This window comes from Brachyistius frenatus, unplaced genomic scaffold, assembly GCF_029030835.1.
Source record: "Brachyistius frenatus isolate BFR_SWC_R1_liver_20210118 unplaced genomic scaffold, ASM2903083v1 Contig_59, whole genome shotgun sequence".
Taxonomy (NCBI): Eukaryota; Metazoa; Chordata; class Actinopteri; family Embiotocidae; genus Brachyistius; species Brachyistius frenatus.
In genome coordinates, this window is record NW_027210658.1 from 1,770,915 (window position 1) to 1,783,145 (window position 12,231).

At 41.3% G+C, this 12,231-nt stretch overlaps 1 protein-coding gene across 1 annotated transcript in view; it reads left to right on the forward strand.

Annotated features, from left to right (window-relative positions):
• The first annotated feature begins 1,609 nt into the window (after positions 1-1,609).
• Positions 1,610-12,231, forward strand: part of bach2b (BTB and CNC homology 1, basic leucine zipper transcription factor 2b) — an 88,337-nt gene continuing 77,715 nt past the window's right edge. The window contains exon 1 of the mRNA XM_069705835.1: positions 1,610-1,757. The gene's annotated coding sequence lies outside the window, so the exon portion shown is untranslated. The remainder of the gene's footprint in view (positions 1,758-12,231) is intronic.

The following is a 12,231-nucleotide window of genomic DNA, read 5'->3' on the forward strand; positions in this document are numbered from 1 at the left end:
CTGAATGCTGCTCTGTCTGCTCCACGATGATAATTCATAATTACATGCAAACTCCCTGGGGGCAGAATCTTACATTAGAAATTAAAACATCTCCAGTGAGTGTTTGCTTGTCCAAATAGGATGTGAGCTCCTTGCAGAACAAAAAGCCTGCCTTCCCTCACTCGGCTGTGGTGAAGCGGAGCGGCGTTCTCCAGATTATCCCCTCCCACCGCCTCCATCTCTCATGTAGCATCCAAAAATGTTATTTTTTTGTTGGTTTGTTTTGGGCAGTTTTCACCTCTGAAAAATCAACAACACACATACCGTGGTTTCTCACTAAATCTGAATGTTCATGTTATCATTAATAAAATGAATAATATATTATTTATATGGCACCTTTGTACTTCTGTAACTTATAATGAATTTAGCACCATAAATATTCCAAAACATCAATCAGGTTTTGTTATGATGTATTATGTGTATTGGGTAACTCTGCCTATTAATTTCATATGGTTTGTCTGTATTCAAAACAAATAAAGATAACTCCTGTTGGAACATGTTACTGTCTATTGGTATTATTTGTTGTTATTATGTCATTATGTACAGCATTTTGGTCAATAATTAAAAAAGGATATATACATACATATGTATCAATATCTATAAATATTGATACATACATATGTACATTTATTAATTAATAAATAACTACATTAACTATATATATATTTATTTATTTGATAAGTTGTTCATTTATCTATCTATATATATATGTATAGATATACATATATATATAGTCTCTAGAGCTATAGATATAGATAAATAAATGAATACATATTTACATATATAATTTATCTATCTTTATATATATATATTAAATGATTGGGTGAAACAAGTAGCCTAATGAAAGAAGGGATATGTGTTTCAGATGATTCATTAGGATAATTAGCCTAATTAATTAGTTCAACACAAATAAATAATAAATATCCTGATAAACTTGGAGAAATGGTTTCCAGTCTTTCAGTCACTGAACAATAAACTTAATATATATATATATATATATAAACACTTCAGCCTGTTTTGAATGATTGAAGAGTTTTCTTGTTGTTTTAACTCGTACATGTTTTGTTCTGTTTTCGTCTGTTCTGAAAAATGCCTTGTGTCATCTTTCACCGTCATATTCCCGCTGTGTGCACCGGGAGGAGGAGGAGGAGGAGGGTGGGGTGAGCGGAGGGAGAGAGGGGGCGCCGAACCAGCGAGCGCGAGGGGAGGGATCTGGGCGAGCAGCCAGTAGTGCGATTCTCCAAGCGGCGCTGCGCACTTTTCTGGGAGTACGCGCGCGCTTCCCGCCGGCGGCACCGCAAAGCTGCTCCGCGCTAACCATGTTGTGAATGAGGGGATGGAGTGACGTCAGCGGCCGAATGTCAACAATGTAGCGACTGAGAGTAGGCGTTCCAGTCGAGTGTAACAAACAGCGGAGACGGAGCGGCACGCCGCGCGGGATCAGCACGCACACACAAACACACACGCGTGCGCACACAAGACGCAGCAGACCGTAGAATCACAGACGTTGTTTTTTTTTTTTTTTTTTTTTTTTTTTTTTAAATTTAATCATCATTATTGTAAGTGAGAAATCAGCGAACTGCGGCGGCGCGAGGAGGAGAAGTGGAGTCTCTGCAGCCGGGAGGCTTTGAGGAAACGACAAAGCGATCATCATGTGAAAGAACTTATGTGGAAAACGGACAAAAGGGCAGGAATACGAGCAGAAGAGAGAGCCGAAGGTGAGTCCGCGTGCGCGTCTTCTCCCGCTCTGTCGCTCCGTGCTGTTTCTGTCACTTCTCCGTTTGCTCCATTGTTGATGCTCTCGTAACCGAGTTGCAAACTTGCATAAGTGGCGCCGCGGCGGGCCACGGCCGGCGGAGCCCACACTTCACTCACTTCACTCACTCACACCGACTATGTGGAAAAAGTCACTCGGAGCGCGCCGCGTGCATGATATCTGAAAGCTGTGAATATCGGAGGGTGTCGTGTGTTTGTGTGCGTGTGCGTGTCGGGGTGTTAACGCTGGTTCAAGGAGTGAAACAACTCTGAACCACATCCTGTTGTGCCGTGAGTCAGTCCGCCGTGCAGCTTCACTGTTTTCTGTGGCGTGGATGTCGGTGATCTCGAGAGGAGGGTCAGGATGAAGGCTCCACAAACACGAGCTTGCCGCTGCAGCGTCATGAAATACCTCCCCCGGTAACTCCATGTGGATCGCGCTCATTTGGAGCTTATTAGAATGATTATTAGCCTATTATTAGTGGCGGTGGTGTTGCTCCGCTCCCTCTCATTAGTCCACGTGAAGACATTTGCTGTGTTAAGGACGAGCCGTGTTCGCTCCACAGGAATCTGCTCACTCCTTCCTTCGACGGTTCCGTTTCAGAACCCATATTTGAAACCTCATTATAAGCCCTCCAGCTGAAACCCATCGGGCTCTTTGACTCTCGCATCCAACCCAGAGCCCATTGTGTAATAGATGTGTGGCGGTGAGTGTGTTCCAGAGCTGCGGACCTGCATTGTCATGTGAATGGATGCTGCAGCGGAGCCTTAGTCAGTCCTACTCTGAGCGCTGATGTAGCCGCTGGTTAATTGTGCTGTGATGCAGCTCGCTGATAAGATCCAAGTCAGTATCAATGATATCTGGTGGGGGGGGCGGGGGATCACAAAAAAAAAAAAAAAAAAATCAAATAAATAAATAAATCACATTTTATAAATACATTGATGGGACCATGTTGGTGGCTCGCCTGCTTTATATGATCATCTTAAAGAAGACATTAAATGTGTGCTTTCATTTAAGCTTTTTCTTCAAGCGACCGTTTGCTTTGTTCCCTCTGTGATGGAATAATAAAAAAAAAAAAGACTCGTGTCCACCGCGTGGAGACAGTGGACAGCCGGTGGACAGACAGAGGGCAGAGTGATGTTTGTGTGCAGAATAATTGTGTTTATTTCGGTGTGACTATTGTCTGATCGCCACGTGCCCGCCGCCGGAGACTGTGATGGAGCGGAGTGATGCTGCCGTCGATGCGGTGATACAGCAGTTTGAGGACAGTGACATCCTCGGCATCCCAGCCTCTTTGTCTACTGGTGCTGATGCAACACAAGCAATGAGGCATCATCCTCCATCCTCCTCCACCTCCTCTTCATCATCCCTGCTGTTATTCCCGTGAGAACGCGCACGAGCTGCGGGTGTTTGCGGGCAGCAGGTAGAGACAGTGCTGATCTTTTTTAAAACATTTTTTTTTTTAAAAAAATTAGAGTCGTTTTAACGGCAGCTGACGTGAAAACACATTTTCCGTGACATCGCTCTGCTTTTAGGACACGTGCGTGGCGGCGGCGGCACTCATGCGCAGTTCTGGAGCCTTTTGTTCTGTACAGTAACCCCCGCTGCCTCTCTCTTCCCATGCATAGCAATCCCCTGTTTATTGTGGGGAGGGGGGGGGGGGAGGGTCGTCCAGCACTGTAAACCCCACAATGACTCAGTCAGACTTAAATGTCACTTCATCCAGTCTGCCAGAGAGATGCAGCTCTCCTGCAGCACGCTGATGGCTGCTCTCTTTGTCTGTCAGGATGAAGCAGGAAAGAAATCAAATAAAGAAATACTTTTAGTATTTAACAAGCAGGATACAGTTTGTTTAATCGGTCTGTGATGAAAGACATTTCTCATATTAATAAAAACATTAATACCGTTCAGAGGTTGAAATTTGGAACTGAGATCTTTTCCCTGGCTGATGTTTTTATTTTCTATTAAATGGAATAATATAGTTTAATTTGTAAAAAAAAAAAAAAAAAGACTGTTTATCACAGTGCTTTACAATTGTGTCATCTCAATATGATTCCAGTGAACAACATAAATAATGATACTGAGTTGTTACCCAGTTATTGCATCACATATTTTTGACATTCCCTCTCTCTTCATTGCTGAGCACACTGCAGCTCCTGCAGCCTGTTATTGTACAAATGCTGAAAGTATGATGAAGCCCCGCCCTCATTCTGACCAAGAAAACTGATTATACAATCATACAATGCAGATTATACAATGCAGATAAACATTATGTCATAATATGTAGCCGAATGAAATAACCAACAAATACCTCCTTTGGTGGGAGAAGAAAAGAAACTCGTTGAAGCCTATTTTTTTTAAATTTCTTTTGTCACCTTTTGAGTGTTTATTATCGTAAAGGAACATTTTATTGTATTTTTTTTTTTTAAATTTCTGTCAAATTTATATGGCATCCAAAAATTCGCAGAAAAAAACTCCCTCAGTGGGAGCACCAACTCTGTTTGGGATGTTCAAGGCTGGTTTATCTGTATAGAACATTTCAACAACAAGGCAGTTCAAAGTGCTTCACATAACATGAACAGCATCAAACACATCAATCAAAAGGAAAAGACAATTAAAAACAGTGATTAAAACATTACAATGAAGAAACAAAAAACAAGCAAAAATAGGATCAAAGTTACAGCGCAGTGTCAGACATAAAATACAGAAATACAAGGAACGAATCAAGATCCTCAAATCCGGTTGAATGAAAGGCAGCAAACAGAGACCTGATCGAAAGGAGTTTAGACCTGCAACTTTCTGGGAGTTTGTTCCAGATATGTGGCGCATAAAAGCCGAACGCTGCTTCTGTTTGCACCTGTTTGGGGGTTTTGGGTAAAGATTTGTTTTGAGCTTTTGGAGAACTTCCTCTTTCCTGTCTCTCAGTGCATCTCGACCCACTGCAGTCCTTTCAGTCTGCGTCGGACCGACTCGCGTCTCTGGACTCGGAGCTTGGGAACTTTGTGAGTCTGAGACTGTTCTGTAACGAGTCCCTCAGGGTTCCCACCACAGCTGAAATCCCTCATGGCAACAGGATCCCTTCATGTGACCCGGCCGACCCACCCACCCCCCACCCCTCCCCCCAAACCCCCCACACCCACCACCCCTCCTTCACTGTAACATTCGGGCTCCCTCCTCCACGTTTCTGCTGAGCCCGGTGTAATCGTGCTTTTTCTGAAGTTCCTGTCAAGCTAATTAAAATATTGATGACGGAAGAAGCTGCTGGCGTCAGAAGTAAGCAACCACTCAGGGGTTAATGATTCACAAAAACTGCAGCTGAAGTAGGCTGCGACGGAGGGATCTGTTTGATTCGATCACAGATGAACTTCTCCTGAAGAGAATCTCAGCAGTCGCTCGTTTTTTGAAGTGTTGTTTAGATATTTTCCTCACAGATGTTCATCTTTCAAAGACTGCGTGCATCGCTGAGGATACAGTGTGAGTAACCCCCACCAGCTCCGCTCCACATCCCCAGTGAGCGCCTCGGATAGGAAAAAGAAAAAAAAAACATGTTCCCATAGTTCTCCCACGTCAGCACAAAGGCATGTTTGACTGGGCTGCTGCCAGTGTGAGGCGTCGCTGGAGCAGCACTGCAGAGAGAAATCTCAGATCCTCCACTTCATACCAGCAGCTATTGTTTCCCCTCTCTCCCTTTCTGTTGCAATCCCTTCCAGCCTCTGCTCATTCTTCTTCTTCTTCTTCTTCTTCTTCTTCTTCTTCTTCTTCTTCTTCTTCTTCTTCTTCTTCTTCTTCTTCTTCTTCTTCTTCTTCTTCTTCTTCTTCTTCTTCTTCTTCTTCTTCTTCTTCTTCTTCTTCTTCTTCTTCTTCTTCTTCTACTTCTTCTTCTTCTTCTCCCGCCGTTCTCGGCAGCGATGTGCACCGGCGTTATTGTGTGAAATCAGACTGTATTATCGCAGCAGCTCTTCTCAGTCTGCATCTGCACAGTCACAGAGCTTCTGTGTGTTTGCTGCAGAATCCTGCCAACAAGACATCGAATGCAAAACACGCCTCACATTAATAATTCTTCCGGTTCTTTTGTTAGTGTCGCCTGTAAGAAATTATGGAGGCATGAGAATCGTCCTGAAAGGTGTTCGACCTTCCTGTGGTCATCCGGGTTCAGAGATCGTGAGCTAACGCAACAATATTCATCCATCTGGTCTTAATATCTTTGGATGTGTAAGAGAGGTGTGTTTACTGAAGCAGTATGGAGGAATGTAAAGTGACGTTCAGAGACTGAAGAGAAAACATTTAGCACGTTGTAATGACCTGTTTTCGTTGGATGAGTGCAGCACTACTACTGCATGGAGAGCTCTGCTGAGGTCCGGTGAAACCTGCTGCAGAGGTTCTGCTGCATTGGGTCTGAACGTGGCCCAGTTTGTTCCTCAGTCAGAAGACGTGGAGTTGGACGCGGCCTCGGCCGCAGGGACAGATTACAGACATCTAACACCATCACTGATTGTTCAATGTGCAAATTAATTTAGTAATTCATTCATAATAAGATTAATAAGGAAGGAAGGACAAACCCAGGAATGAGCTAATGTTGTGTAAAATCTCTTTTTAAACTCAACCTAGAAACTAATCCAATTCTTTCTTTTTTTTATCAACAAAACTCAAACTTTATTCTTTACTGTTTCACATCTATGATTGAATTGATTATGGAAAATTGTGAGAACTCTCAACGTTTTTTTAAATTCTCACTCAATCTCAGAATCCTGAATTTTCTTTATGACATTAATACATTTCACAATTTAGTTAAATCTTTATTGTCCACTGGAGTCTGGTAATACAGCAGTAGTTGAATTTTTCTTTTTTAATTACACTTAGTATCAGAGTGGTTCAGAATTTTTTTTTTTTGTCACTATAAATAAATACAAAAAAAAAAGCTGATTTATTCAGCCGCAGATTCTAAAGATAGATTTGAAAATCTCAGTAAAAAAAAAAGTCTCTGACTCAACTGTAAAAGTCAAAACCATCTTGCGCAAGACTTTTAGAATTTTGAGAATGAAGGTTTTTTGTCTTAAAATTCTTGCTTTTGCATTTATCTTTCAATTTGACATAAAATTTATATTTTTATTATTATCAGCTCTTTAGTAACTTAAATCTCAAAACTGAAAAACAAATTGAGCGTTTCCTTTTCCCTTCAGAATGCCTTTATTCCTTAACGTGGCCAAAAATTCTGAGAATAAACTGAAAATAAAGACAAAAATGATCATCCATCTACTGAAATGTAAAGAGTTTTTTTGTTTGACTTTGACTTAAATGAGTTAAATTCTTTCCTTTTTTTCTCACAGTTGGTTTTCTTACTGAACTCGGACTTGAATTCTCAATTTGAATGACATTTTCCTCTTTGCAATTTGCTGACATTATTCAGAGAATTTCAACTAAGAATTCTAAACCGAGAAATTCTCACTTTAATTTAAAAAAATGAGCAAATCAAACAAATAATTCTCATTTTGTCTTGTAAGTGATGTGACTTCAGTGTTACTGTTGTTTCTCCTGAACAAACACATCTAGCGCTGCATCTCTATATTTAAACAGCTCCCGTGAAGAAGCGTTTGCGTGTTGCTCTTGAACCCGTCTGCATCGCGTGGGGTCTTTCTTGTATTTTTTTTTCCGAGCGTCAGAATGTGACTGACATGTGCACCACAGTGTTTCCTTCCTCTGAGCCTGCTGGGAAAATGGCGGCCAAAGAGCCTCGTCGAGTGCTTTCACTGTGTCAGGTATTCGCCTTGGTAACAGTCAAGAGAGCCGTTATAGCTGGGCCACTTCTTACATATATTCATGCTGCATTTTATTGGGGTTCTTCATAGTTAACACTGTTGTCTGTGTGGTCCCCCAGAGCCCCCCCTCCTCCCCCGCCCCCTACCCTCCTGCTGCGTGCACAGAAATGATATGCATACCACATCAAATTAGATCAGTTTGCAGTGGAAAGGAGGTGTAAACAGTGTCTCTGGGGTGAGACCTCCTCTGAGTCCTCCTGTAGTAATAAAGTCCTCCGCTCATCACTTTTCTGTCTGCTGCTGCTGCTGCTGAGTCACAAAGAAGCTCCTGTTGACCAGAGAACTGCTGCACGCACCACTTAAACCTCATCACACATGCAGACAGTAGTGCTGTCCATCCGCTTATGTTCTTTATGGTTCATCTAGAAGGTGTAACAATCAAATTAGTAGTAGTAGTAGACCTCGGGTTCATTTTTTTATAAACTATTGAAGCAGCCTTTAACCAATCAACACTGACCACAATATACCGCATGTTGGGCGCCAAAACTCTCCCATTGTTGGAAGTAGTTGCGGATCAGTCTGTCCTTCAGTGGCTGAGCAAACCTTAATGCAAACAGGGTTTCCATTACCTGGAATAATATATAACTGTCTTAATGTCAATACTGATTCCTTTAAACGGTTGTTTTAACCTGGAATAGGCCAACCTGTATTTAACATTTAAACAAAAATCACACGGTAATTCGGTCCCCATAAAAAAACATAAATGTTAAATATCACAGCAAATACCTGTTAAGCCGAGAAAGTCCATATATCCTCCAATAAATAGCTAAAATTGTAAGAAAGTGAACAAAATCCAAACATATCTCTAAATATTCTGCCAAATTTCGCCGTCTTTCTCAAAGACATTTGAATCTCAATGGAAAAAAAACAACACAGCCAAGAATTATTATTTGTATTATTATTATTACATTTCAATAGTCGTTATAACATTATGTAAAAATGGATTAAGATATGTGGCGGTAATGCGGCTAAAAGGCTGCCGGCCAGCCGCCGTTAAACAACAGTAGAAGAACACGTTGCTAACAAGTGAAACTTTTATTGCGTGAATAGATTAGATGTCCCGGTGAGAACAGCACCAACATTTAAAGATGACTGCAGCCGTCAGAATCTGCTGAGCGGGACTCCTTCAGAAAATAAACGGAGATGAAGTTGGTGAAACTCTGCAGGTGAAGCTAGCACACAGCTAACTCATCAGAGTGAAGCGTGGAGATAATGGTCCGTCCACTGATCAATAATCAATAACAGGACGAAGTGAGGTTGGTGTTGGACGCAGACAACCTGCTCTCATCTCAAAGATGAAGATAAAGACACGCAGCTCATCAACTCTGCCAGAGGAGATGGCTAACGGCAAAAAGTGAGTCTTTGTGGGTGCGCGCGCAGCATGCACTGTTTACAAGTGTAGATAAACGCTGCGCGCGCAGAATAGCCCGTTCACAAGTATATATAAGTGTATCGCTCGAAAAGTCAAATAAAAATTCTAATAGTTCTGAGCAATTTATATATATTATAATAGTCATTTTGCTTGAAATGGCCACCGCTAAATACAATTAATTGACCAACTCTGTGAAATAACATTTAATCTACTTCTATTTATTCTTTAAAATCAATGAATCAGCAATTATAATACAGTGAACCCTCGCTATAACGCGGTTCACCTTTCACGGTCTCGCTGCTTCACGGATTTGCATCGTGCATTGTGTTCTGCATTCTGATTGGCTAAACAGTCTCTCCGCTTCTTCTCTACCTGTTTGTCAATAACGTTGCGGTTTAATATGTACACGTACGTAAAACAGCTTGCCAAATTAAAAATAATCGATGGTGGCATGTCGGTTTATAAGAATCTTTTTGCCCAGAAGAAAAAAGAGCAACAACAACTACCGATAACTATGTTCTTCTCTCGAAAAACCACACCTGCACCGCCGGCTTTAGAAGAAAGAACCGCTGCAGAGCGGAGTCAGGATGCAGCAGCTCAGTCAGAAGAGCAGTGAAATACACGAGTCACTATTTGTCCTACTGTACTTTGTATTTTTTTTCATAATCAGTTTTCATTTTCTCCCGTTCTAATCCAATGACTCGGGTCGCAGTGGGGCGGTGCCGATCTCAGCAATTTGAAGCCTTCAGTTCGTATTGATGATTAAAATTATTATTTTACAGTACAGTAGTTATTTGTAAAAAAAACATTTATGCAGTACTTTTATTTGTTAAACAAATGCTTGGGCCTGTAAAAAGGTTTTGTTCTTTGGTTTCAATGTATTATGGAGTATTTCATTGTATAATAATTGTAAAAAAAATAAAGGTTACTACTTCACGGATTTCACCTATCACGGTCTCTATTTGGAACGTAACCCCCGCGATGAACGAGGGTTCACTGTATTCGTGAAGTAGAGTAGAATTATATTAGAGAATATGTTTTACCTTAAAAGTTGCATGTGCTGTGTTTTAGAAAACATCTCTCACTTTCAGCCAAACTAACCCAAACATCTGTAACACATCTGACAGAACGGAGGTGTTGGTCGTAAACATTTATGTTTTGATCTGTAGAGTAAAACGACAGCAGATTGATGAGTGTTAGTTCGCTCCTGCTCAGACAGAAGAATGCTGCTGTTTGTTCCTCTGAAGTCTGAGGTCATCTTTCTCTGTGACACCCTGTTGTTCTCACCGACATCGCAGGGTACGTTATCGCTGCAGTCATCGCTGCCTTCTTCCACCTGCTGAGTTACTGCCTCCTAAAAACAACTTCTGAAGACACAAGCAAAAGAAAGAAAATAGATTATTGTGCGATTTGAATTAATAATACAGAAATGCACCAAAATGCAGAGTAAAAACAACTATACAATTATTCAAGAGGATGCAGTTTTGATAAAAACCTCAGATGAAATGAGATCTAAACAGAATAGGAAAGGGCCGAGGACTGAGCCGTGGGGGACTCCACAAGTAATGAGTTACAGGAGCTGATGTCCACAGCTGGTAGTACTGTTGTTGTTCTGTTTAGAATAAAATTGTAAAACTTCCAGTTAGTTGACCTTGTTTACCAGACTGAACTGTCATTGTCAGGTTTAACATCGTTTGGTTTGATTTTAAGTCACGTTGATGCGATTCATTTTCTTCTTTGAGATTAGTGATTGAGTTTTTGTGAAAATGTTTTTTCTACCTCGATTTTTATTTAAGAAGTTCTTCTGTAGCACACGTACACGAACAAGAACATATCTGCAGAGGATGGTAGTATTTATTGAAATTAGAAATGTATTTCTTCAGACATATCTTGGAATTTTTTTTTTTTTTTTTTTTTTTTTTAATGCTTCTCAAATATGAATATGATCTTATAAATCCAGCATCAGTTGTTCCCATTGTTTGCACATCAGTCTCACTGAGTCAAAGTGAATGCCTGAAATTGAAACCCTGAGTTGTAGAGGTCTGAATGAAGCCACTTCCCCTCTTGCTGGAGGGCTGGACGTTTCCTGCCAAGGTCATTTTGTCGCCCCCCACTACTCCCCCGCCCCCCAACCCCCACCTCCCTCTCCGTCCTGTGGGTCGATGGGAAAAAGAAGTGGAGCTCAGTGAAGCGTAGTGGAAGGTATTTCAAACAATCAGCGGATTCCTGGTCCGTGGAGACAGATCATTGTTTCAGTGCAGGAGGGGGAAAGAGGGGGGCGTGGTGGGGGAGGGGGGGATGAACAGCGGCAGGACGCTGCTGTCCGTCTGCTCGCCGATCACTCTGAACTCAGAGGTGACACTGGCCGTGGTAGAGGTCACCGTCCCTCCCAACGTGGGTTTATTTGTACTGCTCTGCACATCAGACACATCCCGTCAAAATAAAACACTCCCTCTGTGTGTGTTAGCCGTGTTATCATGGAGCTCTGACATGTGCAGCTGATCAACTGGATATAAATAGAAAGTAATAAGGATGCTTCTCTGAGTGTCAGGAAAGAACAAAAGACTGCACACAAGCATCTGATCTCCTGTTTGTTTGGTGAACTCTCAGTGAAGCTGGCGATGTCTGATGCTCATCGTCAGAGCTGCATGATGCTGAACTTGACAGTCACACAAAGGTATGAACTCAACCACGCAACATCCATCTTGGAGAGTTCACTCAAAGGACAATAAAACATCCTCCACTTGAGCCACGTGCCTCAAAGCCAACCTCATACTTCTGCTCTTATTTTGCATCTTCAATTATGTCTTTGAGATTTCTGCAATACAATAAACATACTATTAACTTGTGTGTATAAAACAATTCAAATTAGTACAATTTTGAGACAAGTTAACAGGAGAATTCAGTTATTTCTAACATTTTTATATTATCATTACTGATCTTAAGTTTAATTGTCCAACTTCAGTCACAACAACACAGTCCTGCAAACCTTTCACAATAAAAGCCTTTTTAAGAAATGAGGGGTTTCTGTCCGATAAAACGCTAGAGTGGATCATAGTAAAGGCTTCATGTTGATTTGGTTGTTTTTTTATTGGATCTCTTAAAGATTTACGGTTTAGATCTTTAAACACTCAAAACATGTAAATTCATTTTTGTGGGCATTTTAATTCCTCACTTATTGACAAAAAGCATCGGAGCGTATTTCCGGTGTTCTCCAGCAGCACTACACCTCCGTTATATATATCTTA